This window comes from Notothenia rossii (genome assembly GCF_949606895.1).
Source record: "Notothenia rossii genome assembly, chromosome: 9".
NCBI classification, from domain to species: domain Eukaryota; kingdom Metazoa; phylum Chordata; class Actinopteri; order Perciformes; family Nototheniidae; genus Notothenia; species Notothenia rossii.
Genome location: NC_136907.1, coordinates 13,587,107 through 13,594,756, shown reverse-complemented (window position 1 = coordinate 13,594,756; position 7,650 = coordinate 13,587,107). Strand labels below are relative to the sequence as shown.

The window sequence follows — 7,650 nt, the reverse complement described above, 5'->3', positions numbered from 1 at the left end:
TGGACGCACCGGCACATAAGTAACATAAACAATGTATAGGCATAGTTGCATAAAGGCTTGAGCTACAGTATTGCAACTAAGCAGACAGCGCTGCTTCTCTCTCTCTCTCTCTCTCTCTCTCTCTCTCTCTCTCTCTCTCTCTCTCTCTCTCTCTCTCTCTCTCTCTCTCTCTCTCTCTCTCTCTCTCTCTCTCTCTCTCTCTCTCTCTCTCTCTCTCTCTCTCTCTCTCTCTCTCTCTCTCTCTCTCTCTCTCTCTCTCTCTCTCTCTCTCTCTCTCTCTCTCTCTCTAAATCTCAAAACAAACAAACAAAATTCCCAAAATGGTCCTGAAATTAACTTATTAAATAAACAAAACGAAAAATATACCCTACTCAGGGGTGGATCTAGAAACATATTCATGGTGTGGCAGGAGATTTTGAGGGGTGGCATCCCCTGGCAGAAGTATATGCTGATTTAATTGCAGTTATATCAATCAATGTTAACTTGGAAAGCCAAAATATTTATATTTTAACTGAATAACATTAGGTGACATTATTGTGACACATCAGTAAAGCCTTAAATAGAAATATATAAGATGGCAGACATAATTGAATGCATTTTAACTGAACAATAACTGAATTAGTTTATTTCACTCTAGACCAGGGGTACGAAATCTATGCAGACTGCTGCAATAAGTACATTAATTAACTGTCTCATCGATGTTTGTCTGAATTAATATGTAATATTAACAATCATATTATATAACCATATATCGGCTGTCAATCGCTGTTATGATGCAGCGATTATGTTGTTCAGCAAAACGCCTCACAAACTGATTAAGATCCAAAACTTTAGTGCGTTTTAATTCAATGCTGAGTACAGCCAAACTTGACAGTCTCTTCTCTGTCATTGTAGACCGCAAATACCTCGTTCCTTCCGTCCACAGTACTTGGGTCCGGATGCTTCTCGTTTTGCTCCGTCCCGTTCGCGTCTATCGTTATTCCAACCCAGTTTAGATTTAACCACGCCCACTTCCGCATTACGCAAGAACGTAGCTTTAGCGTCATAGACTTCATCTTCGGCAGTTATAGCCATAGCGGTCGCGGTAAAGCAGGAATAGTTGTTTTTTGTCTTACTGGTGTTTTATCATCTCAGCTGGTGTAAGTATTAGCATTATTTAATGATACTATTTTATATATATATATAGGCCTACACACATTTATTCATTTATAAACATATATATATATATATATATATATATATATATATATATATATATATATATATATATATATATATATATATATATATAAGCACACACTTATATGTACTCACACATGTATTTATTCATTTATACACAGAGATGTTTATTGGTGTTTTATCATCTCAGCTGGTGTAAGTATTAGCATTATTTGATGATACTATTTTATATATATATAGGCCTACACACATTTATTCATTTATAAACATATATATATATATTAATGTTAAAATTGACATTTATAACATATTATAAATGTCTATAAAATATTAAATAAACGTTAACATGTTACATGACAAACAAAAAAACGAAACATTATATATAGGCTATATATACAGATGTTTGCTAATGTATCCCTCTTATATCCATCAGGAATTAATATTAAATGATGAATTAACATTACCTCAGAACTGCATAAGTGTGGTCGTCAGTCATATTGACAAAGATATTATATATTATGCATACAGTCTATGATATTATGCAGCGTTAGGACGGTATTCTGCTTGTCAGATTCATTGTCAGATTCAGATTTCGCGGGTGTGCCGTGTCTACGTAGAGCTACGTCGATCCTTGCGTAATGCGGAAGTGGGCGTGGTTAAATCTAAACTGGGTTGGAATAACGATAGACGCGTCCCGTTCAAATTAAATCGCCGCCGACCATATAGAGAGGCGAAGTCCCGCCCATCTACTTCCGACCCATGGGACCCCGGAAGCGGAAAATTATACATTGACGTCAATGGAGAGAGAAAAGTCATCTTTCGATCCCGTTTGAATTGTGCCACGAATGACACATATGATGTTTGTCAAATTAAAAGAACATTTTGCAAGTCAAAAAAATAAAAATGTGTCGTAAAACTGTGAAGTTACAATTTTTTTTGTGTGAAACCACTCAGTGAACTACAGGTCTCTGGTCTCGCACAATACGCGTCACCATCACAAAGATGGCTGTCACGTTAGTAAATTTCACCTGTTTCTTTCAGAATGAGGCGAAAAAGTATAAAACGAGGTGAAAATCACTACAAGTCTGGGCATGTTGAGAGCTGTACATACACGAAAGGGAGCGGTTCTGTAAGAGCCAGCATGCGGGACCGGCTTTACAAGGTTTCAGTGAGTAATATGAGTGCAATGTTTAAGGCTAATGTCAGCTAGCTAACAAGGTACATTAACGTGTTTTGTTTTAGCAACTAGTTTTCTCCTTAAGAACTTTGTGGTGTCTGTGTATGCTGTGGATAACATTAGTGTTCACAAGAACAAGATACACTCCCGTGTTTTGTTTTAGTTGCTCTTCAGATTGAAGCGGCCAGTTCTATAATCGACTATATGTGTGATCTCCTTTTTACATCTCGTTGTGTCATTTGAGTTTATTTGCTGTGTGTAGATTCAAGGATTTTGGTTATCTTGTACAGGGATGCAAACTCGTCACCTTTCGGCGAAATTCTCCGTTTTGAATCCAAAATAGGTCGTTTTTGTGATTCCTGTAGATCTGCAATAAAAATATTTTTGGGGTATGGGAGGGGGTCTGGGACCCGGATTAATGTGCGGCCACGAGCTTTTTTTTAATATATTATAATGAAGCGCGAGCTGTGTGCTCGAGTCTTCCTGCCTGTCGGCTCTGCTCATGATGTATAATAAGCCTCTGCTGCTCGGCGATGATGGTCTAGCTTCAGCAGCTACATTACCTACGGTGCGTTCGTTAATATTAACTGTGCGTCCGGAGTCCCTGTGGCACAGACTGGACCGCTGGTGAACAGCTGTTAGAACAGGCCGTTCAGGTGTTCAGAGTAGAGCTCCCTGTCGGAGCGGCAGAGCGTGATGTGCACTGAAAAGTTTTTTTTTCCCGTCGCTATATTATCGTTGAGCTAGCTAACTAGCATACATTGTCACTATCTGCTAACGTTAGCTTTAGCCTTCGTTTTCTAATCGTTTTTTTCATAGGCTATAAACAGAGGTGGTATAAGTATATATCTTGTAATTGATTAAAAGTAGAAGTACTCAGTTCTTGTACTTGAGTAAAAGTAGAAATACCAGAGTGTAGGAATACTCTGTTACAGTAAAAGTCCTGCATTCAAAATGTTCCTCAAGTAAAAGTAGAAAAGTATTATTATCAAAATATAGTGAAAGTAGCGACAGTAAAAGTAGTCATTTTGCAGATTGGTCCATTTCAGAATAATATGATATGTTTTATAATGATTGATCATGAAAGTGTTCTCAAAGCTGGTAAAGGTGCAGCTAGTTTGAATGACTTTGTATACTGCAGGGTAGCTTTTGGATTTACTCCAGGTGGAACTAAAGTCTGATAACACTTGATTATATTTCACATCATTCATCCACATCTGTAAAGTAACTAAAGGTATTACATACATTTAGTGGAGTAGAAGTACACCATGTAGCTCTGAACTGTAGTGGAGTAGAAGTACAAAGTAGCAAAACATTGAAATACTTAAGTAAAGTACAAGTATCTCAAAATTGTGCCCAAGTATAGTACTTGTTGAGTTTATGAACTTAGTTACTTTACACCATGTGGCTATAAAGATAGAAAGACTAAGCCTTGCACAGAGGCATGAAAATACATTTTCAAAATGCTCAACAGTGCTGCCAAAATTATAAACTGACTGCTACAAAATTAAAATAAATGCTTTTTATATATTTCTATTAGATGTGACTCTATGGCGTTTCTGTTAATATTAACACTGCTGCTTTAGTTGTTCTGCTAAAATCCTCTGTTATTCCTCATTTTAAAGCCGATATTCTGTGGGGTCGGGGGGCTCGGATCCTTGTCACCTTTTTCATACCTGATGAGTTTGCATCCCTGTTGTCAATTTGTTTGGTTATCTAGGCACAGCTGTGTGTGACTCCCTCTGGTACACTGGTATGTGTTTTCCTAATGTAGAGAGCATTGATTAATTAATAAACTACACACTGACTCTAGATCCTGACCAAATCCTTTTTTGTTGATCAAATGTTTTTCAAAAAAATGTATTGTATATTATATAACAGCTGCACTTCACAGACCGGAGTCTCTGCTACTGTGGACCACGAAGGAGGGGATCATCATCATCCCCATCCCCAAAGACCCTGCATGGCATGGAAATCTCCTCCTCCTGGAACAATTCTACACCTCCCTGTGTTGGCCAGTAGAGAGGAGGACATTTAAATAAACATACTCTTAACACCCTCGGACTCTGCGTTGTGTTTCGTATGTGTGATGGGGTGTTATGCAGAGGGGAGGAAAACAGGACACAGCAGATTGGGATTGCGGTGGAGATGCTGAGCAGTTATTTAATTGTTGCATGTAATTGTTATTATACTGCGTGCTTCTTAGTTATTCCATATTTTGCTGTAACATGGATCTGTATGTAACTCTATTTACTTGTTATCTATCACACTTCCTCCTACATCATCATTATACATGATGTATATAGGATATGTATTTATTTGTATACATATCTGTAAATTGTATAAATTTATTTTTCGTATTTGGGATTTCTCTTTTGTCCACTCAAATACACTTGGCCCTTTCTCTTTTCCATGTGGAAAATGGCAGCTGCATATTCTGCTTTTCTCGTCTGGCTCCCTGTCTGCTCATCTACAATGAGACAATTATATAATGAATTACTAATAATCATTTAAACCTGTTATTACCAATATTTCACAAATTCTTCATGTAAACTTAAGAGTACAGCTGTATGTTGAGTATGTCAACTTTGCTTGGTTCATCTTACGGGGGGGGGGCAGCTACATGGATGTCGGTGCAGTCCACAATAATTTTGCAGCTGAAGGCAGAATGAATTTATTGTTGACTCAGAATGAAGCACAACTTCATGTCATACAATACATTGACTTTATTTGTAATTGTGTAAAAAAATATGAGCATTGATTAGCAAGCAGGACCTGCAGGAACAGAGAACGGTGATGGATGGAGCTGGGAAGAGAGAAGAATAAAGAAAACAGATCAACTTTATCGGATATTAAAAATTCAATTTCAAAACAAGTTGCCGCTCCTACAGTTTTCTAGTATGTAAAGATGATTTCACATGACCAATGCAAAATATCACACTCAATACATGTGTGTCTCTGGGGGGTGCATTGTGCCTTTGATGTATATAAATAATATACCATAACCAAATACTATTACGTACAGTGGAAATCAGGTTGCCAGAGCAGGTCAGACCAGTGTGCATGTTCCTCAGGGTCTCGGCAGTTACAGGTGAGGTAAAGAGAAAAAGGTCAGTAACAACACTTTAAAGTAACAACACTGAATAATTCTCTCTTTTAATAATTTTCTCTCAGTAATCACTCAACTACTGTCTTTCCAACAAACAGATTGACTCACTCTCACTATCATCACAATGAAACACGTCCAGAAGAATGTCATGCAAAGCTGCCTGCCTTCCTTCCTTCGACTCTCCCTGAACTGGCTGATCTTTTAATGTTCAATGTTAACCATTTGTGCAGATAGCATTAAGTAGAAAAGATCGCTGATACTAATGTGGCGTTAGCCTACCTCCCGCCCCCTTAGCACCTGGTGGAGGGGGCGATAGGCTACTCTTCAAATGTTTCACAAAATACTTACCATCATGACTACTCTTACTGTTTAACATTTTGGTTTACTTCATGTTAAGGCTAATACAAATGACAAGGCTAAGTAATGTAATATAATGCTAACTAACATGCTCGCTACTAGCTAGGTAGCTAACTTGACTATGTTCCATGCAAAACATGTATATTACCTGATATGTTTGGTCCAACGACTCCTGGTCCTTTCATCAGACGGGAAGCGATAGAACGAGCAAGTGGTATGATCTCTTTTGTGATTACAACCTCGTACAAAGCACACAGGCATCTTGTAAAAGTGAATTTATTGGATCAATCTCTTATATTTATTGGAGGGAATAAATCAGTCTTCTTCTTCCTCTTTGCTTTGCGAGTCACAACCAGTCTTGGAGCATTATCGCCTATGACATCACTTACGCGACCCAGAATGCATTTGGGATTTGTAGTCTTTCTAGTTGCGTATTATTCATAGTCTTATATTTCAGCATTTTTACGACAAACTGTGACTTTTTTTGCATGGAAATGATTGTTTAAGATTGACAAACATCATATGTGTCATTCGTGGCACAATTCAAACGGGATCAAAAGATAACTTTTCTCTCTCCATTGACTTCAATGTATAATTTTCCGCTTCCGGGGTCCCATGGAGGCTCCCGGAAGGGGAGGGACTTCGCCTCTCTATAGAGAGGCGAAGTCACGCCCATCTACTTCCGGTCCATGGGACCCCGGAAGCGAAAAATTATACATTGAATTCAATGGAGAGAGAAAACGTATCTTTTGATCCCGTTTGAATTGTGCCACGAACTACACATATGATGTTTGTCAATCTTAAACAATCATTTCCATGTCAAAAAAGTCACATTTTGTCGTAAAACTGTTGAAATATAAGACTATGAAAAATACGCGACTACAAAGACTACAAATCCCAAATCCCATTCTGGGTCGCGTATGTGATGTCACAGCCGATAAGGCTCCAAGTGGTTGCGACTCGTAATTAAAGCGAAGAAGAAGATTTCATAACTGATTTATTCCCTCCAATAAATATAAGAGATTGCTCCAATAAATTCACTTTTACAAGATGCCTGTGTGCTTTGTACCATGTTGTAATCACAAAAGTGATCATACCACTTGCTCGTTCTATCGCTTCCCCTCTTATGAAAGGACCAGGAGTCGCTGGATCAGACATATCAGGTAATATCATAGGTAATATACATGTTGTGCATGGAACATAGTCAAGTTAGCTACCTAGCTAGTAGCGACGAGTAGCGAGCACGTTAGTTAGCATTACATTACTTAGCCTTGTCATTTTTAGTAGCCTTACCATTAAGTTATTATTTTATTACATGAAGTACACCAAAATGTTAAACAGTAAGAGTAGTCATCATGGTAAGTATTTCGTGAAACATTTGAAGAGTAGCCTACTGCGCCCTCCACCGGGTGCTAAGGAAGCAGTTCAGGGAGAGTCGAAGGAAGGCAAGCAGGCAGGGAGCTTTGCGTGACATTCTTCTGGACGTGTGTCATTGTGATGACAGTGAGAGTGAGTCAATCTGTTTGATGGAAAGACAGTAGTTGAGTGATTACTGAGAGAAAATTATTAAAATAGATAATTATTAAGTGTTGTTACTTTAAAGTGTTGTTACTGACCTTTTTCTCTTTTATTTTCTTTACCTCACCTGTAACTGCTGAGACCCTGAGGAACATGCACACTGACCTGCTCTGGTAACCTGATTTCCACTGTACGTAATAGTATTTGGTTATGGTATATTATTTATATACATCAAAGGCACAATGCACCCCTCAGAGACACACATGTATTGAGTGTGATATTTTGCATAGGTCATGTGAAATCATCTTTA

General features: G+C 38.0%; 1 long non-coding RNA gene across 1 annotated transcript; it reads right to left on the bottom strand.

The window, feature by feature from the left end:
- Positions 1 to 5,062: 5,062 nt before the first annotated feature.
- On the bottom strand, positions 5,063 to 7,295 carry LOC307020690. Its single transcript, XR_013802954.1, has 2 exons — positions 5,380 to 7,295; positions 5,063 to 5,162 (listed from the first exon to the last, which is right to left on the bottom strand). It is a non-coding gene; the product is annotated as an uncharacterized lncRNA (long non-coding RNA).
- Positions 7,296 to 7,650: the final 355 nt, after the last annotated feature.